Source organism: Mastomys coucha, unplaced genomic scaffold, assembly GCF_008632895.1.
Source record: "Mastomys coucha isolate ucsf_1 unplaced genomic scaffold, UCSF_Mcou_1 pScaffold14, whole genome shotgun sequence".
NCBI classification, from domain to species: Eukaryota; Metazoa; Chordata; class Mammalia; order Rodentia; family Muridae; genus Mastomys; species Mastomys coucha.
Window position 1 is genome coordinate 38182615 of NW_022196896.1, and position 24468 is coordinate 38207082.

Consider the following 24468-nt stretch of genomic DNA (forward strand, 5'->3'; position numbering starts at 1 on the left):
GGATCTGGAGAATATCATCCTGAGTGAGGTAACCCAATCACAAAAGAACAAATACGGTATGCACTCTCAGTAACTTTATTTTTAAAGTTGTTACACCAGTATACATTGTGGGGCAAAAATGGGGTCCCGCGTCTGCTCGGGGTTAGGACCACTGGACAAGGCTGGATGCAGGAGGTTTTGACTGTGCACACGCCCCACAGAACCACAGGGCAGAAGGCAGCTGTGGTTAGCTGCAGGACCCTGCTTGGGGGTGGGAAAGGCGCAGTCTGAGGTCCCTAAGGACCTTCTGGAGTCGGGTTCAGACTCTTGGGCACCACAGAAGCCACTACTGGGCATCACAGAAGCCCCAGTTTCAGGGTTCCTGAGCAGCACAGGGGCCAGAGATGTCGGGTTCTCATTCTTGGACACTCCAGACACTGCTGTATGTCACAGAAGAGCTGAGAATTGGTGGATGCCCTCGGGCGGACTCTGGCGGGCGAAGAGCTCTGGCAGGTTACAGGGGGAACAAGAGTCCTTATCTTGCTCAGGGGCTAGCTTGGTTGGCAGACTGCTTGGTTTGGCTGGCAGTCTGGAGTGCAGGGAGGCCTCTTGGTAGGAGGTTAAACTTGTGACTCCTTAGGGGAAGACCTGCTCCATTGTTCCAGCGACCCAATGAGCAGAGATAGTCCATGGTTTTAAGGCGTTTATTGTTGAAAGGCAGAGAGAGGAAGAAAGTAGAGAAACAGAGGCTGGCCAGAAGGAGAGGCCAGCCATAGCCAAGTGGAGGGAGGGGGAAGGGGATAGGGAAAGAGGGGGAGCAGGAGAGTAAGAGAATAAGAGGTAAGAGAGCAAGGAGGGGGACAAGCAGCTCCTTTTATAGTGGGCTGGGTCATCCTGGCTGTTGCCAGTTAACTGTGGGGGGTGGAGTTCAGAGGAATACCAGGAGCTTGGAGCCTTGCCTATGTGACTGATGACTATAGTTGAGATAGGAGCCAGGGGCCCAGGAGGTATGGACGAATACCTACCATCCCTTAGGGTCACAGGGTTTCCAGGCCTGTGCTCTACCTGAGACCAAACTGTCTGTGCACAGCTCACAGCCTCACAATACATGACTTAAACAACATGAATCGCATTGGATGAGCCAACACAAGGAGAGTAAAAGATTAGACGTGTAGTTTTTCATAAACTGTCCTTGTGAGAATGGCTGCTGTACAGCGTATGAATAAAGGCCTGAACAGAATTAAGAGTAAGTAAATCATGAAATCTTAGAAAAATGAGCTGGGCGGTGGTGGCGCACGCCTTTAATCCCAGCACTTGGGAGGCAGAGGCAGGCGGATTTCTGAGTTCGAGGCCAGCCTGGTCTATAGAGTGAGTTCCAGGACAGCCAAAAAAAAAAAAAAAGAAAGAAAGAAAAGAAAAATGGAACAATTAAGAGCACTCTGAGGAGTTTGGTATTATAGAAGACAGAAAATTTAGACTTAAAACTAAAGACAAGAAAAAAAAACACTAAAGACAAGTAGAGTTACAGTGACCTGAATTATTATATTAAAGACATAATTATGCTTATGTTGTGCTGAGACTAGAGTAGTGCAGAGAACACATTGGTGGTACTCGAAAATCTCAGGTGCAGATTCAGACATACTATCCTCATGTCAGTGAAGAAATGTGAAATGAAAAACTGTGGTTTGCTGAAATGAAACTCTGTATTCTGCCCACTTGCAGAAGTTTATAGCATACATGTAGTCAGCGGGGCAGATTCCCTGACTGACACTTGAGATGTTCTTGTTATTGTTTTAATTTTAGTAGACAAATAATATTGTAATTATCAGATAAAAAAATGGAAGGACATTTGAAAACGTTTTGGTGAGTGGACAATTAATAACTAGGTGCATGGGGGTCATGAGCTCAACATGACCTTATACGATTTCCTTTTAGTACCACACAGCTAAGCACATAAGCAGACAGAAACATCATCTCTACAAGCTAAACTGGTTTTCTGGGCAGACTGCATTAGTCAGGGGAATGCAAGAGGATGATGTGTTGCAACTGTTGACTATTGTGGTATCTCATTAGAAATAAGCTCTATAAGAATGGCCTGGAGGCAGGAAGGCTTATGGACCCTGACAAAGGCATGATGGAGCAGACATCTTAAAATAAAAAAAAGAAGAAACAAATCCTCCAGTGTAGTGTGACTACACCGCAGAGTTATGAGGGTGGGTTACACAGTTGAAATACCAAGAATCTAGAGACAATTGTCACAGGTTACAATTAGAATATGATTATATAGATGAGAGCATAGAGGATGAAGTGACAGAGAACTATGAACTAGGGTGCTTCAATATGGCTGTTAAAACTTGAGTATTTCAGCAATGCACATGCACAACACACCCCGAATTAAGGGCTAAAATCTCTAGCAAATCAATGAAAGGTACTAGGTGTTCAGTAGACGACGTCATTCTCTGCAGATAAGCAGTAAAGTCTGAAGAAATACATGATTCATGGACACATAGAATAAGGCATGAGATAGAGAAGAAAAAATATATACTGAAGAGTAAGGGCATGCTCGTTTATTTCCTCACTAATATTTAAATGCAAAACTTAGCCACTCTTCTCTATTCCTAGTGTTCTTTTTCTTTTTGGGTTAATATATAGCTGATGCTTTGTTTGTTGTTTTGTTTGGGTATTTTTATTAAAATTATTTACAGCATTTTTGCTTAAAGGATTTTATTCAAAGACACTGATTTCTGATTTCTATCTTCCACATTTTTGATGTTTTTAATCAATATTTTTGATTTTCTTATTTCTTTTGCTATGTGTTTTCCTTATTTGTTTTTTCTTTTTTCTTTATGTTGTTGATTTGTTTCTCTAGCCTCTTTGACACAAAGGATTCTCTTGTGTCATTTTATTTTCACGGCAAACATTTCAGCAGTTTGAACAAAGAGCCTTCTACAGACTGGGCTGAATTTGAAGAAACACTGCAGCCAGGTATGACTTGAACTTCTGAAGTTCCTGACTATTTTCTAAAAGCTGGAATTAGAGTCATGCACAGTCATGAAACCTATGTTCTTTTAGGCCCTGGGCTTTGAGCACGCTAAGGAAGCACTTGAACAGATAAAATACAGCCCTGAATTTTTGGAAATATTCACTTGAGATTTTGCCATAGTATTTTTAAGTTTAAAAGTTACAGAGTTTTGATCTTTTGGAAGATTCATACTACCTTGCTTTTTCGTGATTCATGTGATTCTTTTATGGGATCTGTGAGTCATTTTGTAATAGTTCTTCCAATTTTCAGGGTACTGTGCATCCTAATCCAAAAGCTTTCTCTTGAAGGATGAATACCCACCACTTAATGGGGAGAAAGAAAACCTCTCCACAACTTCATCTAATAGGGCATCATGATCCACTTCTCTTCTTAAGTCTAACAGTTCCTTCATTTTCAAAACCCTACTTCTTTCTTTGCTGATCTTCATAATTGCATTGCTTCAATTTTAATATGAATGGTTTTTCTCTAGGAAGATTTTCTAAGAGTAAACCTATTGTTACCATTCTGGCAAGACTTTTCATCAGAGATCTGAAACCTACCTCAAACAAAGCAGATGTGGACAGCAAAAGCCAGAGAATGAAGTTTCCCAAGTCACTACTAAATAAACAGAATTCATAAACCATCAGGATTCTAAAGAGTTAAAAATAATCCCTGAAGCTATAATTTGAGTTTTCTTGATTATTGGTTTTTTAAAAATCTTATTTGGCTTCTTTTTTTTCTTTTCTTTTTATTTTTACAATTCCTTATACATTTTCTTGTCACATTTCATAATCCCATCCTCTGTTATCTCATGTTCACTAAGTCCACCTGCCTCCTGAAAATTCTTCCTCTCACTATTGTGTTACTTTCCTTTCAGATTCTGTGATAAACATCATGACCAAATGTACCTTAGAGGAAGAAATGGTTTATTTCAACTTATACTCCCAGGTTACAGTTCATCACTAAGAAAAATCAAGGACAGGAACTCAAGCAGAAACTGAAGCATAAACAATAAAACACATTCATTCTCCCATGTTCAGAGAGTTTTCTCATAAGGCTCAAACCCAGCTGCCTGGTGATGGTATTACCCACAATATGAGGAGCTTCTCCACAACAATCTTCAACCAAGACAATCTCTCCCATACATGGCCCCAAGTCAATCGGACTGAAACAATTCTCCACTGAACAATTCTTTGTTCTACGACACACTGAGTTTTCCCAGTGCTGTCCTATATAATGTGTGGGTATTGAGTCATCCTCTGCAGCACTGGTAATTCACCAATGGCAAGACCACTGAAGGCAGTGATTACCCTCTCCAGCACCTATCAACTTTCAATATCTCTCCAGAGAGAAGCTGAACCAATTAGCCCGCCCCTAATTTAAACTTGAATGTTAATAAGTGTAGTACTATGCAGGCTCTAAGAATTATGGATGTATCAGTCGCGTCCAACTGAGAATACAGGATTTCACAGCTATATTTGCCATCATGTGGCTCTCGTGTTCTTTATGAGACCCCATTTTCTAATATGCTTCCTAAGCCTTGAAGGTATGCTATGGATGCTCAGTTGAAGGTTCTGCACTCAGCAGTCACTGAATTTCAGCAACTTGACTAACCATGAACTTCCCCATTAGCTACCATTTACTAAAATAAGAAATTTCTTTGAAGAATTCTATAGGCAGAATTATTCTATGAACATAAGCATACATATTTAATGAGTGCATTGACAAAATGTCCACTAAGCAATAGGTTTACCCCCACAATGGGCTTTCTTTCTTTCAATACTAGTCATGAACTTATTTCTGAGAAGTAGGCCTTAATCCCAAACACAGCAGATATTTTCCCGTACAACAGTCATACCACTATTACGCAGGTCCACAGAGGGGTAAGAACAGTGATTACTTTTCTTTCTTTTTTTGGGGGGTGGGGGGTGATTTTTTCTTTTTATTGTTAATTGTTCCATTCACTTACATCTCAGATGATATCCCACTTCCTAGTTACCCCTTCCCATGATATCCTACTTTCCAGATACTCCTCCACTACCCCCATTCCACATCTGCCCTCCCCTCCTTTTTTCATGTTTGGGGGGGCTCCCCCACCCACCCACAATCTCCTGCCCCGCCTTTCCAACATCCCCCTACTCTGAGGCATCAAACCTACCCAGGATCAAAGGTCTCCCCTCCCATTGCTGTCAGGCAAGGTCATCCTCTACTACATATGTATCTGGAGCCAAAGTTCCCTTTAGATACACTCGTTGGTTGGTGGTCTGGACTCTGGGAGAACTGGGTGGTCAGGCCAGCCTGTGTTGTTCTTCCAATGGGGTTGCAGTCCCCCTCCATTCCTCCAGTCCTTTTGCCAGCTCCCCCAACAGGTTCCCTGAGTCCAGTCTGATGGTTGGCTCCAAGCATCTGCCTCTGCTTTGGTCAGTTGGTGGCCAGACCTCCCAAGGAACTGCCACACTAGGTTCCTGTCAAAAAGTATCTCTTGACCATGGCAACAGTTGGATTTGGTGTCTGCAGACATGATGTATCCCCAAGTGGGGTCATTCCCCCAATTGGCCCTTCCTTCTGTCTCTCTTCCATTTTTTTTGTCCTTGTTCTTCCTTTGGACAGGAGCATTTCTGGGTTAAAAAACCTTTGAGATGGGTGGGTGGCTCCATCCCTCGACAAGGGACCATGCCTATCTACTGGAGGCAGTCTCTACAGGTTCTATCTCCCTCTTTTCTATGAATTACAATTTCATGAAATTCACAGACAAATTGATGGAACTAGAAAATATCATCCTGAGTCAGGTAACCCAGACACAAAAGGTACTCACTAATAAGTAGATACTAACCCCAAAGCTCACAATGCCGATGATACAACCTACAGACCATATGGAGCATAGAAGGAAGAAAGATCAGGGGGTAGATGATTCAGTTCTGCATTGAGGGGGGAATAGGAGATGGAAGGAGATAGGTACAAGGGAGGGGGAAAGGAGGATAAAATAAGGGTAACAGTATCAGAATCTGGAGGAGACATGAGAAAGGTACAGAGGGAGGGTCAGGAAATTGAATAAAAATAGGTCGCACAGGGTATGAGGAACTGGGGACAGCCACTGGAGGGTTCAAGACACCAAAGAGATGTGAGGCTCCCAGGACCCAACGGGAATGACTTTATCCATAATGCACAGTGATGACTTTTCTCTCCTGGTTTCTTGCATAGCAACTTCCAAGGCAATGAAAGCTAGCCAGCAGGGAGAGACATTTTAGCATGATTCCATTATGTCTAATATATAAAGTAAATTGTGTCTTTTGCAACAGGATCTTGGCTTCTAATTCTGGAACATGAAAACAATGGAATATTGCTTATGGCACCAGGAAACTTTGTTGTCAACAATTAACAGAGAAGTCAATGGCTTCTCAGATTGGTATTATCTATCTCTGAAGAACAAGCAGAAATTGAAATTTTACTATCTTGAAAACTTAACTGGACCAAATTTCTTAGCTCTCCATGTCATAGATCCTAGCAGACAAGCTAATATTATTAGTCTACTAATCTGACATAGAATTAGGGGGCTGCCCTAAGTTCTAAATATTATATCTATCAATCACTGCATCTCTCAACCCACATCAGAGATGGTCCTTTTTGCAGTAGATAGAAATTAATAGAGAGGCTGAAAACTGGTCTACATGCACAGAATTAGAGACTGGGTTCAAAATACAAAATTTATGGCACATCCCCTACCTCATAGGATCACTGAGGAGGAGGAAAAAAGAAAGATAGTAAGAGCCAGAGGTAGTGGACATCTATAGCTAATCAATATTTTTCTGACATAACAGGACCATTGCACACATAAACACAGTAGTTCTGACTATAGCACAATATCTGCACCAGATCAGGCCAGCCAAAATCCCAGCCTAGTAGTCCAACCCCTATCTCTGAAGATACTGGTAATTGATGGCTGCTGAGGGGAGCTGAGTCAGTTTTCTTCAATGAGGCAGCCCTTAAAAGATGTGGCCTTAGCCGGGCTGTGGTGATGCATGCCTTTAATCCCAGCACTTGGGAGGCAGAGGCCTTGGATTTCTGAGTTTGAGGCCAGCCTAGTCTACAGAGTGAGTTCCATGACAGCCAAGGGCTACACAGGGAAACCCTGTCTCAAAAATAAAAATAAAAAATAAAAAAGATGTGGCCTATCCATACCTTAGTGTGTCCACACATGCATGCACATACAAGAAAATAGCATATGAAATTTGCAGGTAATATTGTGATGAAAGTTGGAGGGGACATACTGGGGTGGCCTTGATCAAAAGTCATTATTGACATGTCTAAAATTCACAGACAATAAAAAAATAATAAAATTAAAATAAAGGTCCATGAAATGGACAAGAAACCATGAAGACATGTGAGTGTTTTTTAAGCTTCCTTTCTGCATCACATTAAGGAGGATAACTACATAGAATTGCCTCCTACTGTGTTGCTTCATCCATACTTGATATGAGGGTTTGTGTCTAGTTTTATTGTAAATTGCTATGCCATATTCAGTTGATACCCCTAGGATGCCTTCTTTTGTTCTGAAGGGAGATAGAGGAAGAGGAGATCTGTGGGAGAGGGGAGGGATATAGGAGGAACTGGCAAGAATGGAGGAAGAGGAAAGTGCAGCCAGGTTATAATGCATGGGAGAATGAAAAAAAGCAAACCAGTAAAACAATGACAAGGTGTATATGAGGAAGTTTCTAAAGATTACTGTTGAGTCTGCAGTTTCCCTCCCTCCATTACACAGATGGGACAGAGGCAATTAATGCCCTACAAAAAGCAAAACAGGCATTCACTAGAATACAAGATTTCAAAATACAGTGATCCTCTCATGTAGCTGGACTTTCTCTTGCTTTAACCTCAGCATAGAACCTATGAACTCAAAAGTCCTAAACTTCTGTTTGGAGAATCAGCTGCTCCGAGCAAACAAAACTTCTATAATTTCAACCAACTTAGAGTTAGTGTGCTGACTACCACTGTGTGTTATCCTCATAGAGTGGTGGAATCTGTACTACACACTGGCCTTGGTATCCATAATAAATGATAGGAAATATGGTAAGAAGGCTTAGCTGCAGTGAGGCTGTATGATGACAGCAATATCATGTGCATTATCACTAGACTACAACAAAGCTGCAAAATTGACAGATATTTGAGGTGGGCAGTGGAGGAATGATGGATTGATCCCCATGCACAGAAAAATGATATATGTGTGCACCACTGTGGTTGCTTATGCCATGGTTTTGCTAATTCTGCTCTTCAGTTTTGAATCCTAAACCAGTATTCGATGTAACATTTATAAGAAAAACATTTGTGAGAAATGTTTGCTGCTTTTTCTATATTGTTAAAAGTGGAAACTCATATAGACCATTCTTGTTTCAAAACATTGTCAATGGAATTTACCTGTATAGATCTCGTCTTAGCCAATTTTTCCTGATTAAGAAGAGAGGAATTTAGTATGTTACAAAGCAGTGTATGTTGATTCAAAGAGGGGAGAAATACCATGAATGTTCAGAAAATCGACTGATTTTCTGAAAGCAGCACTGAAGCAGCAGAGTCTGGGAGAGAAGGGACAAGCACATTTAAAATTATGTACAGTCCGTCTTTTCAACTTCAAAAGAAAATCTTTGAAATGTGTAGATTATGACTAAATATGTTACCATCCATTCATTAACTTTTCTACAATGTTGTTTGGGTCTCTACATGTTTTGGAATAATGAGGAGTCCTGAAGTCACAAAAAGAAAATAAGTTTCTGTATTTAAACTTTTATGGAAATAAAATAAAACAAATAAGTGAAGCCATTCATATTTACTTGTAGTCCCTGACAATCTTCAGAATCTCTAGGAGCTGTGCCTTCATGTCCTATAGGAAGTTTGGTCAACAAAGCAGCTATTCAGTCTGCCATTTACAACAGATTAGTAATGCTGCACAGAGCTGGGCAGTGGTGGCATATGTTTTAATCTTAACACTTGGGAAGCAGAAGGAGGAAGATCTCTGAGTTCAAAGACAGCATAGTCTACAGAGTCCAGGCCAGCCAGGGCTATAAGAGAAACCCTGTCTTGAGACAAAAACAAACAACCAAAACAACAACAACAAAACCAGTGACTTGGAGAATCATCAACACCCCTGAAAGAACCAGAAACTTGAACAATTCTACTGGCAAAAGAATCAAGAGATGGTGCATCCTGTGAGCAGCACTTTCATGCACAGAAAAAAGCAGCTTGTGGTATAACAAAGCAAAGAAAACATATATGTTGTAAACACCCCAACAGCATAGATAAAAAGAGCACCAACATAAAATCTGATAATTAAAATATTTGATACTTAGAATAATCTTGTTCTGGCAATAGGAAGATGCTGAGGATGTCAGAGTGACCGTCTCATCAAGTATAAAAGAGCAGTGAACACAGGGAAGCCAGGTGGCATGGACACCTATTCATATGATGCAGCTACTACTATTAAGGAATCACATCCCATCCAAGAATGGAACCATGTTGGTGTTGTATATGAAGAAATGTGAGCAGAACCTAAATATGTGCATATATGCTATACAACAATAAAGAAGAATATTTGAAATCCATTCCATGAGAGTGTAAAAGGATAAAATGTTAACTGCTCTTTGTAATTGTAACAAGAACATGCTTTGAAGATACGAAGAGCCACCAAGTGAATATCTCCAACTCTCCAACAACTCTTTCTTTCCTCTCCCTGTTTAACAAAGCTGTAACATCTCATCGATTGGACTATGAGCCTGGACACCAGCCCATATGTGAAACTGCAGGCATAACAGTTTTCCTATATATAATAAGTATAAAGTTAAGTTGATAAACTCGGTATAGGAAGAGATTAAAATAGCTAATGATCTAATAGAAAAAGTATAAGAGTACACTGTAATAAAATCATCAGCATCAGTGTTCTAATTTGGAGACATACAAAGTAAAAGTTAAAAATAACTGCTACTTTAGCACACACTTTCCTATTTCAAAAGCCAGCCTGACCACAGAGATTACATCAGAATTACTACTGTACTGATGGTTTACTATGTAAATGCTCAGATTGAAGAGATAGATTTTGCTCAAATGGGATCAAGTGCTATGGTGCAAGGTCTCACCACTGCACTTGTAAGGCCATGCCTCAAATTCTCCTAGTGTTTATTTCTCAAAATTCCATGCTGCATTCTTAAAAGCAATGGATTTCAGCTAACCAATATCATAGAAAATGAAAATGTAGATCAAGATAAGTAAAGGACAACTTCTATTCTCTTTAGAGAAAAGTCATCAAAATAACTAGTGTTAATAACTACTACATGGCATAGTAATATCCATATCCAAAAGATACTTGGTATCAACCAAGCTCCTTGGTATCTCAGGCTAAGCAGAATAGCCTGAGATCTGGTACCTTTTAATCTCATGCAATTCTGAATTTGATTATTGTTGTGTTGTGAATAGGGTTGGCCCAGGGAGTGGCATTATTAGGAGGTGTGGCCTTGGCCTGTGTCATTGTGGGATCTAAGACCCTCTTCCTAGCTGCCTGGAAGCTAGTCTACTTCTAGTAGCCTTCAAATTAAGATGTAGAAATCTTAGCTCCTCCTGCACCATGCTGCCTGGATGCTGCCATGCTCCTGCCTCTCTGAACCTGTAAGCCAGCCCCAATTAAATGTTGTCCTTATAAGAGTTATTTTCATCATGGTGTCTCTTCACAGCAGTGCAAACCCTAAGACAATTATGATCTGAGGCCAAATGACTCTGGATGGGCACTCCACCCATAAACAACCTGAAGCATGCACTTCCAAACTACTATGGTTTCCATAGCATACAGACAGACATGCACTCAAGTCTTCTTCCAATTGTATATTTCAAGTATCATACTCTTCAACACACATAATACACTTTTCAGTATTAGCACATCTGGAAATACAACAGGCAGCAGTGACTATCCCGATAATCATTAATATCACTCAGCAGTTCTTTACAGTTCACAAAGTAAGAATTCAAATATACCATGAATGTAAGAAAATAAGCACAGGGTCTGGAAAGATGGCTCACTGGTTAAGAGCACTGGTTGATCTTCCAGTTCAATTCCCAGTACCTATATGACAGCTCACAACTCTCTATAACTCCTATTTCAGGGACCCCAACTCCCTCACACATGTGGGCAAAATACCAATGTATATAAAATAAAAAATAAGTTCTATTAAAAAATAAAATAAACATAATGGCCAATTCAGCTTCAGGCCTAAGGTTTCATTTTTTTAAATAAGTACCGTGTGATCCCTTCACAATGTGACATTTCTCTTGGCATGAGGTCATAAATGACATTGATCTTCTACCTGCTTCTGATTGCATCTTTCATCCTAGCTCATCACCAGATAAGTGAGAGCCCTCATTTTCCCATGATACAGCACATATTGGGAATGGCTTTTCTGTGCCCTTCCAAGGACACTATTCATCTTCTTTTCTTCAAGACAGCTTAATTACTGCCAAATGGGACTCTACTTCATGTTTTGGTGAATCATCTAAAAGCTACACTGAATGTAGCTGGATTTTAAACAAACTGGCTCAGTCAGGAAAGGATGAGTCAGCTAGTTTTATGTCAATGTGAAACAAGCTAGAATCATTGGAAAGGGAGGAACTTCAATTAAGATAATGCCTCCATAAGATATGGCTGTAAAAAAAAATTCTTAATTAGTAATTGATAGGGAGAGGCCTACTCCATTACAGATGCTCCCATTCTTGGGCTGTTAATATTTGGTTGTATAAGAATACTTACTTGGGAGGCAGAGGCAAGTAGATTTCTGAGTTCGAGGCCAGGCTGGTCTGCAGAGTGAGTTCCAGGACAGCCAGGGCTACACAGAGAAACCCCGTCTTGAAATATCAAACAAACAAAAAAACTTACTTGCTGAGCAACCAAGTAACCACCACCACTCCATGGCCTCTGCATCAGCTCCTGACTTCAGATTCCTGCCCTGTTTGAGTTCCTGTCCTAACTTCCTTCAAGGATGAACAATGGTGTAGAAGTGTAAGCAAAATTAGCTATTTACTCTCTAACTTACTTGGTCATAGTATTTCCTTGCAGCAAGACTACTCCTAATTAGGGCTAATGTTATAAGCTCTATATAACTGAATTAGGTTTAAGCAAAATACAAGATAATATACTGTAACATTCCTATACTTTCCTTTTGCAGTAGCAGGCCCTTAGATCTAAACTGCCATCCTATTGGAGGCCTTAAGAATGAGTATCCAAGTTCAATTCCACAATGATAATTAAAGATTTCTTTCTGAGGCATGGTTTACTGACTTGATGCCAACCATTGCTGACTTTTTTATGGAACACAGCTATTATCTCAGTCTTCTGAAAGAGGAGGAGGTTGAACCTACAAAGTAATGCAATTCAAGGCTTGGCAACAGTTTTCTCATTTCAGATGCTAAAACTGTGTTTCTGCATTTACCACTTAAGTTTCAATATTCCCATTTGCATTTTTGTATTCTCCTGAGATTAATTATAGTTTTTCATAACTCTAGTACCTTATGAAATGATGATTAGGAGAGATGTCTATATCACAATAGAATGTAGGTTAGCTTCAGTTTGAATTGTTATTCTTCTGGCATGGGAACTGCTACTGTAGCTTTCACAAATATTTGACAGATGGAAGAGGTCCATTTTTTTAAAATTCTCTCATATATACATCACAGTATCCCCTCCCTCTTCTCTTCCCAGTCCCTCTACCCCAGAGCAGCTGTTCTTCCTTTTCCTTCAAAACATGGCAGGTCTCTCAGAGATATCAATGAAACACGGCATATCAAGTTATAAGTCTAGGCATATCCCCTCATATTAAGACTGGGCAAGGCAAACCAGTAGGGGAAAAGGGTCCCCAAACCAGACAAAACACAGACAATTCCAGCTTTCACTGTTAGAACTCCCATTAAAAGTATAAGCTACACAACCAAAGCATGTATACAGAGGGCATGGATCAGAACCATACAGGCCCCTTGATTGTTGGTTCAGTCTCTGTGAGCCTCTATGAGCCCTGGTTAGTTGATCCTGTGGTCCATTTTCTCATGGTGTCCTTAACCTAGCTAGCTTCTACAACCCTTCCTCACCCTCTTCTGAAGGATTCCCTGAGCTACTCTTAATGTTTGCCTGTGGGTCTCTGCATCAGCTCCTATCAGTTGCTGGATAAAGCCTCTCTAATAATGATTATGGTAGGCTCCAGTCTATGAGTATAGGCTCCAGTCTATGAGTATAGCAGAATATCATTAGGAATCATTTCATTGACTTTTTTCTGGTTATGAGAGAGAGTGGACTCCCTCTCGTGGTATGACTCTCAAGTTGGACCAGTCATTGGTTGGTAACTACACTTAAAAAACAATATTCAACATCCTCATCCATTAGAGAAATGCCAATCAAAATCTCTGAGATTCTGTTTAACACCTATAAGAATAGCTGAGATCAGAAACATAAGTGATAGTTCATGCTGGTGAGGGTATGAAGCAAGGAGGAACACTTCTTTGCTGGTAGGAGTACAAACCAGCAAATGGAATGGCCACTTTCAAAATCAATATGGTGGTTTCTTAGAAAATTAGGGGTGACCTATCTCAAGACTCAGCTATCTCCATTCTTATATGGACTTATGAACCAGGTTCATTCAGAGGAGTAGAGAAATACACATTATTTGGAACAAAATAGTAAAGTGGGAATCATTAATTTTACAACTACCACTTTATAAGACAATCCTTGGTAGTCAGAGGGTAGTTCTCCAATAGTAGGAGGATATGTGCTGTACTGCTGACTTGGGTGGCAAGCAAATGTTCTAGATTTGACCCCATACCCAATAATTGTAAATGCTGGAGACTGAAAACTCAGAGAAACCTTTTCCATTACACAAGAACAAAACAGGTCTTGTCCTTATGAAAGTAAAGAGCTGCACTCAGTTGTCAAATAAGCTTTGAGAAAGAGTCTAAGCTCTGGGTGACAAGGCAGCCTAGATGACTTAAGAAACCCTGAATAAGGAATTATGTGTACTCATTTCTCTGACTTAATGACTATGGGATAGCAAGTAATTGTTTAGACACTGGAAATGAAGCTGTTTCCTTCAAAGCAAGGGACTCTCCATGTGGGACAGAATTCTGGTGCTTTATTCCTGCATCCTATGTTCTCACTGCTCAATATATCCTAAAGGAAGGAAAACATGGCCCATGCAGGAAATTCATACTTTTTAAAAAATTTATAATTGAGTGCTTGTTTTGGAAGCATATATATTAAAATTGGACTAATGTAGAGAAAATTAGCATGGCCTGCACAAAAACGACATGTAAGTTATTGAAACATTTCATATTTGTGTTCACCATAACAAAAAGTAAACATGTTGTCTAACAACAAAACACATACAAAAATATCCCTCAGGGTACTAGCCATAATGACTTAAATCTTAATAAACAACTTAAATTTGGTTTTAACTTAGTAAGTTAAACAAAGATGATTGCTGTCCTTTACCTATGTTTATAACTATTAGACGTCTATGGTACTCTGGGTTTTCTGTGTTTACCTATGTTTGTAACCATTAGATGTCTATGATACTATAGGTTTCTGTGTTTAGATACCTTTCACTTAACGTGATCACATGACATTCCAGCCCCCAGCCCCAGACATTGAGCTCACATAAACATCTTTGTCAAGAGTTACAAGTGACTCAATACCTTTTGTCAGTCCGATGCCAGCTTCTTGTTTCAGTGCTAGAGGTGCTCCCAAATATGTGGTCACTTGAAGTCTCTATGTCCATTCTGTTATTTACATTATAAAAATTTATCTTTGACTCTTTCCAGGAGACTAGGTAAACTAACTACAGATCGCCATTGCTGCAGACAATAATCCTTTATGTGCTGCAGTCTTTCCTCCCCCATACCCTGCTCCCATCTCCTGTGGATCCCACAAATTACCCCCTCTTAACCTCCCTTAACAATTTCTTGCTTAACCCCAGCCTGCAGCTCCAGCACTGTTAACCCACAGGCCAGTCCTCAGCTCCAGCACTGTTAACCCAAAGGCCAGTCCTCAACTCCAGCACTGTTAACCCACAGGCCAGTCCTCAGCTCCAGCACTGTTAACACAAAGGCCAGTCCTCAACTTCAGCACTGTTAACACAAAGGCCAGTCCTCAGCTCCAGCACTGTTAACACAAAAAGCCAGTCCTCAACTCCAGCACTGTTAACCCACAGGCCAGTCCTGCCAGAGAGACAAATAAGCTGACTGGCTATTCGCCTCCCTTTCTGCTCCTCCAGTCCCAGTTGCCTCCGATAGAGGAATATATCCAAAATACATAAACAACCCAATAAATTTGATATTAAAACCCAAAATAATCCAATTAAAAATATGGTGTAGATATAAACATAAAACTATCTATAGAGGGGAAATCAAATGGTTGAAAAATGCTTAAAGCAATGTTTAACATTCTTAGCCTTGGGTAAATGCAAATCAAAATGACTTTCAGATTCCATTTTGCACTTATTTCAAAATGGCTAACATCAATAACACAAGTGACTGCTCATGCTGGTGAGGATGTGGTATAAGGGGAACACTCTTCTTTTGCTGGTTAAAGTGCAAACTTTTACAACCACTATGGAAATCAGTATGGCAGTATTTCAGAAAATTAGGAATTGATCTACCTCAAGGTCTAGCTATACTATTCTTGCTCATATATTCAAAGTATACTTCATCCTACCACAGGGACACTTTCTCAACTATATTCATTGTTACTTTTACTCATAATATCCAGAAACTGGAAACAACCTAGATATCCTTCACCAGATGAATGGATAAAGAAATTGTGATACATCTACACAATACAGTACTACTTAGCTCTTAAAAAGTGGTATCTTGAAATTTGTAAGCAGAAAATAGAATGTAGAAAAAAATCATCCTAAGAGATGTTACCCAGACAAAGAAAGATAAATATGGTATGAATTCAGTTATACATAGTTATTAGGCATAAAAATGATAATCAGACTATAATTCATAGTCTCAGAAAGGTCAACTTTAGAAGAAGAGACTAGAAGGAACATATGGATCTCCCTGGGAAAAGAAAACAGAATAGAACAGACTATGGGCAGAATTGGGATGTGTGCTGGGGGATGACAATGGGAATAGGAATTGGAGGTTTGGATGGGGAGGAAGAGAAGATATGTAGTTGAGGGAGGGGATATGGGGAGAGACAGAGTTGCAGTACATCTAGGAAGTGATATGGAAACATAGTGCAATAGAAACTCCCTAAAATATTGTAAAATATTGTAAAATTTGTACTAAGAAAATCCTTTAAATAATGAGGGAGACAGAGTTCCAGCTTGACATTCACCACCAAACAGAGCTTGTAGTACAGGGAATAAATTATATGTAATTGAGTTGTTGGCCAAAGTGCTACCATGGAAATCCCCAAACGACCTGAGTAGTAACCAAGATAATGGGTTCCTATCGGCAGATGGACAGCAAGACCCCAGCGCTTAACTCACTGAACATGGAGAGGGAGAGCCTACGTAGAAACTCCATCTCCATCTTGTAGTGTCTTTGGTAGGGGACTGTACTCTGCAGACTACACTAAGAGAAAGGTAAACACCACCCATCCACAAAACTTTGATCTGCAATCTTTTCTGCCTACAAAATATGCTAGCACAGTGGTGGCACAGGTAAAGCACATGGGACCATGCTACCAAACAGACATAAGAAATGGCAAGGCTGAGTGACCTCAGACCCCAGGAATCCCAGAGATATGAGACAAGTAGGAGTGAAGGCCTGTGTACCTGCTTTGGAATATAACTACTATACCCCACTAAAAGGACCTTGCAAATGCATATGGCCAGAAGGAAAATTGGCCTGAATTTGGCATTTATATTGTATGTTAGTTGACAGTAACACTGAATCTTAGGAAAACTGATATAGAAAGACTAACTCTAAAATAATTTAGTCCTCACAACCCCTATTCATATCATTCGATTCTGAAAAGTCACTGTCTATAGATGAAAACTCTGTTAAATCCAATAACTCTCAAAATGAGTTCTTGTTAGTAGCTATCAGAAGTTATAAGTGTCCCAAATTTCTTGACAAGTGAAACTGAAATATTAGAAGGCCTCTACCTTTTATGGAATCAATACTTAACTAGAAATTTGGTCTATTATAGAGGTTTAGAGAGGAGCACAAATTAGCTCAATTCAGTGAGCATCTCTCAAGACTGCCCTCAAAGATCACCTCATTTTCTTACTTTCATCTTCTTCATTCAACCAGAGGTCATTAAAAGTGACAGATCTGAATGTCAGTATATTCAGATATAACTGGGATACCTGACACTGAAACAGCATTAGCATGAGTGTATTATTGCTACTATTTTATGAGTATATGAGCACAAAAGGACAAGGTTGGCTCCACTATCTCACCTTCTCACCCTGTCAGTTTATACAGTGCAGGAAAAGCACCTCTTACATATTACCTGCTCTTGCACACTTCTTAGTAAATTTTTATTTACTATAAATTACATGTTCTGTGTCCCTTTATTGTGGCAGTGCCAATAAGCTCAAATAAAATATCAAATAGAATAAAACACAATGGTTTGGCACTTTATAGATTAAGCAAGAAAAAGCCACTTCTTCTACCTGTGATATTTTTCTTCTCTCTTCCATTAGTTACTCTGTCACATGACAACTCACATAGAAGAGATTTATTGGAATTACATAGCAGCTGACTCGTCAAATAAATGTGATCTATACATCAGATCAACTGAGAAACAAATCTCACCAACAACTACTCATAAAAATTTGGAAGAATCTCTGCTATTATCTAGCTAACTGTGACAACAACTTCTTGAGATCTTAAATCTAAACTAGCCAGTTATTTCCTCCCAAGCTCCTGTATGTCTCAATGTAGTTAAACTGCTTAGTTTTAATAGTCTTAGTTGTATTTGTCACATGGCAACAGAAAACTGGAAACTAACATATTATTTGTACAGACAATTGAACCAAATGGACAATAACTATAGTCCATCACCATAAGATGAATAACAACAACAACAACAAAAAAACAACCTAAAGAAATAAATGGTGGGCAGATCTGAAAGACATGGTAACAACTTAGCCTTATAAACATTATTCTTAAAGTGTTTGTATTTAAAGGATTAACCGTAAGTATTAACAGAAGTGAAAAGAGTCCTCTCAGAAACTGTGTAAGAGGAGTGTCATGACCACAGGTTGAAGAGAGCCAACTCTGTCATGACTGAAGTCTCTCTCTAGGTTTCAGCTGTACGAATAATTGCTCTCCCTTATACCTGCTGCTGGCACTGTGGGACACCATGACATGATCCTCACTAAAACCTACAGAGGGAGAGAGGAATAACATCTTCTCTTCATAAAATTAGTGTGCCACAAGTATATGCTATAACAAAAACATACTGTATACTATATAGTATCATTTTCTTGTCAAAACAACATTTTTCTATATAATAAAATATTATGATAAAGAATAAAATAAAATTGCCTCATTAGAAGTAGTCTACTGGCACAGCAGAAGTATTCTGAGGTCATAAAATTATCTCATTGAAATTGTTTTCTAAAATTTGTATTAACAAAAATAATGCTAAGATTAAAGCAATTTTGGAAATGGTTATTTAATAAATATTATTGTAACTAATATAAAAGTTATAATTTTTTATACATTAATTCAATACCCTGAGATAAAATGTTTGAATTTCTAAAGTATTTCTTAAATACTGATTTTGTTTTTGTTTCCATTTCTAAATGGACATTTAAAACCCATAAATAAATGTTTTCCCATCATATAAAGCTTTTTTTTTAAATAGTCATTCTAAAATTCTGTTCAGAGAGTAATACCTACTTAGAATATTCCTACTAGTGTATGTAGTGATTATAAAGTTGCTTAATGCACAAATATTGAAATCTGTTCATAAAATTTGGTCTCTTAGATAAACAAATAATACACAATGTAAAACTATGATAGTTAAAGTTCAAAATTAGTTACAGTTTTCTTCAAAGGATAAAATGACAGATATTTTCCAATAACTAAAGAAATAAGAAGATGTCAAAGATTGCATCATGATTTAAAAACCAGGACTACATACAGGTATATCTACCATACTTCTAGGAGGCAGTGAACTTTCTCAAATCATCTGAGAGAACTTTCATGTGAACTTCAAACACTCTTGATGACACTCATCTTTAGCACTAGTGATGATAAAGTACTCTGAATAACTAATGCTTCTCATATTTTTGTTTCTTAAATACTTTTGTGATTAGAGTTTTAGCATTGTTTGTGGTATCTAACATTTAACATCCTTTATTTTTAAGTGGTGGAATGACACTAATCTTAGATTCAATGAAATTACAAATGAAGATATCACATCCTTTCATTTGATCATGCCTTCTTGTCATAGCAGGTTGCTTACTCCAAACCCCATTTAAAACTTTTAAGTTCTTTCTTTCATACTTTTTAAAAATATTCTCTTTCTCTCTCTCTCTCTCTTTCTCTCTCTCTCTTTCTCTCTCTCTGTTTCTCTCTCTCATTATTCAATATAATTTGAATAAAACAAACAATAAGAGCTAGTTTTTAAATACCCAAAGTTTTAGTTAATTCTTTTTATTCAAGTTATCTAAAAACATATCAGTTTCTAATAACAATAACATTCATAGTTACTTATATCTTAAGTACTGATGTTTCTTGATTTAACTAGTGTCTAAAATATTTTATAGTACAATTAGCAATTTTTAAAAATTAATTAAACAATATTTATATTTTAGTAATAAAAAAGAGACAGTACTGTAGTAACCTTTCAAAGTCCCATTTCTAATTATTTAAATGTAAGTAAATAGTTAATCTAATACAAATGATCATAAGCACAAGTGGAACTACATAGTCACTACATAGTCAATCTTGTTAAAATTATGTAAATTTGGGTAATTTTAGATGTTTGCTTCGTTTATAATTTTCCCTTCATTAGGATAAAATATATTCTTGATTATTTAATTTAAGGTATAGTAATATATGTCTCATATAAATATTATGTCAGATACAAGGAGTGAAAAAAAATATCAGATCCCAATTATGCTTCCTAGTAGTTTTGATGTGACCCAGGCTTCTTGACTAACCCTTACTAGCTGTTTCTCTCTCCTGAAGACATTCGCTCTGACCATTAGCAGCCTCATCCAGACACTAGAGTTGGTATTCCTAGCTTCAAGTGATCTTAATAACATTTTGTATATTTGTGAGCAATATACTATTTGTTAAATTTTAAATATTATAAGGATCCTGCGTGCAATTATGATAGTTGAATAAATAAGCATGTGAACAAAAACTCCTGAGAAAAGTTGTGTGTAACTGTGAATGAAAACTTATAAAAAGAAGCTGTCTTCAGAGACGAACTGGCTGATTATAATTTCAGTCCAACAGTGAAGTTGGAATATTGCAGGTCCAAAGGCTAATTATCTTATTTTGGGCTAGTTCTTAACTTCTGAAACATCCATTCCTTGTACACCTCTGTGTGGGAACTATTACCTTGTGTATAATAGACAAAAGCTCTTAAGATCTATTAATTTAGAAAACTACTAGTGTCCACCAATACAAAAGCTAAGAATGTCATCAGGTAGCTTCATGGACCCAGAGAAAAGCTTCTGCCATCTTGTTGTACCCGCCTCTCTGATATATCTACAAATGCATCTTAAATTTGCCTTGACTTGGGACTTTCTTTGTTCTGGAAAATGAAAAAAAGTTGATGAACCTGCTTCCACATTGGAACATGGAATTCAGAGTAACATAAAGCTGTGTTCCCGAGTCACAGTCACTCAAATTAGCTACAGAATCTTTTAAAACATCTTTTATTCCTTTTTTTTACAAAGCTATTTTTACCAAAATATTAGTTCTATTTCCACTAACATTGCCAATCTTCAGATGAAGGGCTTGTCAGGGCTTCTTCTTTAGACATATTTATAATAAATAACAATTTATATTGAATCCAAAGTTATTTCCTTATTTTGTTTTACCTGGATTCAATGAGGTTTATTTAAGGGAAGGGGCACATTATACCCCTCCTATTTAAAGAGGAAGTTCTACATTCCATCTTCAGAACCCCGTTCTCTGCCCATGCTTGTCTACATGTCACACACAGTATAAACCCTTCTGACAAGCACAGATGAAGAAGCCTTACCTTGGCTGCAGGAACCCAGGGTGACTCTTGTTCATACAGCAGTAGGAGCACTCGCTGCTAGATCTGAAATACAAAGCAAGGGAAGAAAACTCAGTGACAGAATGCTTCAGCTCTTGTCTCTTATTTACATATTTGTCAACCTCAATTCAACATGGCCTGATATCTTACACATTAAGACTGAATTTCTGGTGGTCTGGGCCAGTGCCCTGAGAAGACATTGGGTATGAACTCCAAAGCCAGGCCCAAAACACCCAGAGGAAACTCCATTCCCAAGTGCTCTAACACCCCCAGGATCATAGCATCAGAGGTAAGAAGGACACAACATCTGTCCCAACACTGGGAGTAACAGGGACCAGCAGGATCCAGGGATACAGTACCCCCACCAGACCAGCACACCTTGGGCATGAACTCTACAACTAGTCTCAAAATACCCAGAGGAAGCTCCACTCCTAGGTGCTCTAACACAGCCAGGATCACAGGATCATAGGAGCCTAGGATCCCAGGAGCTTGCTCACACCAGGATCTCAGGGTCCAAGAGGCAGCTTGACTCCCAGGTGCTCTGACACACCCAAGATCTCAAGATCACAGTATCCCAGAATCACACCATCACAGAGACAGTTAGACTCTGAGGAGTACTAACACAACAAGGACCACAGGAAGTACAGGCTCCAGTCAGATATAGCAAGGGCAGGTAACACTAGAGATAACCAGATGGTAGGAAGCAAGCATAAGAACATAATCAACAGAAAACAAGGTTACTTGGCATCATCAGAACCCAATTCTCCCACCATAGCAAGTCCTGGTAACACCATCACACAGGAAAAGCAAGATTCAGATCTAAAATCACTTCTCATGATGATGATAGAGGACTTTAAGAAGGACATAAATAACTCCCTCAAAGAAATACAGGAGAACCCAGGTAAACAACTAGAAGCTCTTCAAGAGGAAACATAAAAATCCCTTAAATGATTATAAGAAAACACATTGAAATGGGTAAAGGAAATGGACAAAATGATCCAAGATCTAAAAATGGAACTAGAAACAATAAACAAATCAAAAAGGGAGACAACCCTGGAGATAGAAAACCTAGGAAAGAAATCAGGAGTCATAGATGCAAGCATCACCAACAGAATACAAAACATGGAAGAGAGAATCTCAGGGCAGAAGATACCATAGAAAACATTGACACAACAGTCAAAGAAAATGCAAAAAGGAAAAAGGTCTTAACCCAAAACATCCAGGAAATCCAGGACAAAATGAGAAGACCAAACCTAAGGATAATAGGTATAAAAGAGAGTAAAAGGTACCCACATTCATAAAAGAAACTTTACCACAGCTCAAAGCACACATTGTACCCCACACAATAGGACACTTCAATTTAAAGGCCCAGTAAATATCTTCAAGAAAATTACAGAAGCTTCCCTAACCTAAAGAAAGAGATGCCCACAATTATGTACAAAGCATACAGAACTCCAAATAGATTGAACCAGAAAAGAAATTCTTCCCATCACATAATAATCAAAACACCAAATACACAAAACAAAGAAAGATTATTAAAAACAGTAAAGGAAAAAGGTCAAGTAATATATAAAGGCAGACCTATTAGAAACCATACTTCTCACCAGAGACTGTGAAAGCTAGAAGATCCCGGGCATATGTCATACAGACCCTAAGAGAACACAAATGCCAGCCAAGGCAAGTATAACCAGCAAAACTCTCAATTATCATGGATGGAGAAACCAAGACATTCTATGATAAAACAAAATTTATAAAATATCTTTCCACAAGTCCAGCCCTACAAAGGATGATAGATGGAAAACACCAACACACAGAGAGAAACTACACCCTAGAAAAAGCAAGAAAGTAATCTTTCAACAAATCCAAAAAAGATAACCACACAAACATAATTCTACCTCTAACAACAAAAATAACAGGAAGTAAAAATCACTTTTCCTGAATATCTCTTAACATCAATGGACTAAACTCCACAATAAAAAGAAAGAAAAATAAACAGACTGGATATGTAAACAGGACCCAGCATTTTGCTGCATACGGGACATGTACTTCAATGACAATGACAGAGACTACTTCAGAGTAAAAGGTTGGAAAACAAGTTTTCAAGCAAATGGTCCCAAGAAACAAGCTGGAGTAACCATTCTAATATACAATAAAACCAACTTTCAACCAAAAGTTATCACAAAAGGTAAGGAGGAAACTTTATACTGGTCAAAGAAAAAATCTACCAAGATGAACTCTCAATTTTGAACATCTATGCTCCACCTGCAAGGGCACCCACATTCATAAAGGAAACTTTACTAAAGCTCAAAGGATACATTGTATCCCACACAATAGTGATGGGACACTTCAAAACACTACTCTCAGCAGTAGACAAATCATGGAAACAGAAACTAAACAGAGACACAGTGGAACTAACAGAAGTTATGAATCAAATGGATCTAAAAGATTATAGAACATTTTATCCTAAAGCCAAGAATATACCTTCTTCTCAGGACCTCATGGTACCTTCTCCAAAACTGACAATATAATCAGTCACAAAACAGGCCTCAACAAATACAAGAAGATTGAAATAATCACATGCACCCTATCAGATCACCACAGACTAAGGCTGATCTTAAATACCAAAAGAAACAACGGAAAACACATATACACATGGAAGTTGAACAATGCTCTAGTCAATGTTAACTTGGTCAAGGAAGAAATAAAGGAAGAGATTGAAAGCTTTTTATAATTTAATGGAAATAAAGACAACTCATACAAAAATTATGGGACACAAAGAAAGCAGTGATAAGAGGAAAACATATAGCTCTAAGGGCCTCCAAAAAGAAACTGAAGAGACCTTACATGAGCAACTTGACAGCACACCTGAAAGCTCTAGAACAAAAAGAAGCAAATACACCCAAGAGGAGTAGAAGATGACAGGAAATAATCAAACTCAGGGCTGAAATCAACCAAATAGAAACAAAAAGAAGTATACAAAGAATCAACAAAAACAGGTGCTAGTTCTTTAAGAAAAATCAACAAGATAAACCCTTAGCCAGACTAATCAGGGGGCATAGAGACAGTATCAAAATTAATAAATTCAGAAATGAAAAGGGAGACACAACAACAGAAAGTGTGGAAATTCAAAATATCATCAGATCCTACTACAAAAGCTTATACTCAACAAAATCGGAAAATCTGGATGAAATGGACAATTTTCTAGACAGATAGCAGGTGCCAAAGTTAGTAATGGAGCAGATAAACCATC

At 38.3% G+C, this 24468-nt stretch overlaps 1 protein-coding gene and 1 non-coding gene across 10 annotated transcripts in view; one reads left to right on the forward strand and one right to left on the reverse strand.

The window, feature by feature from the left end:
• The window catches only part of Sntg1 (syntrophin gamma 1), a 713733-nt gene that overhangs the window by 438129 nt on the left and 251136 nt on the right, over positions 1 to 24468 (reverse strand). For all 9 annotated transcript variants that reach the window (XM_031366794.1, XM_031366792.1, XM_031366795.1 and 6 more), the window contains one exon: positions 21201 to 21263. The gene's annotated coding sequence lies outside the window, so the exon portion shown is untranslated. The remainder of the gene's footprint in view (positions 1 to 21200; positions 21264 to 24468) is intronic.
• On the forward strand, positions 14246 to 14350 carry LOC116089547. Its single transcript, XR_004118349.1, has one exon. It is a non-coding gene; the product is annotated as a U6 spliceosomal RNA (small nuclear RNA).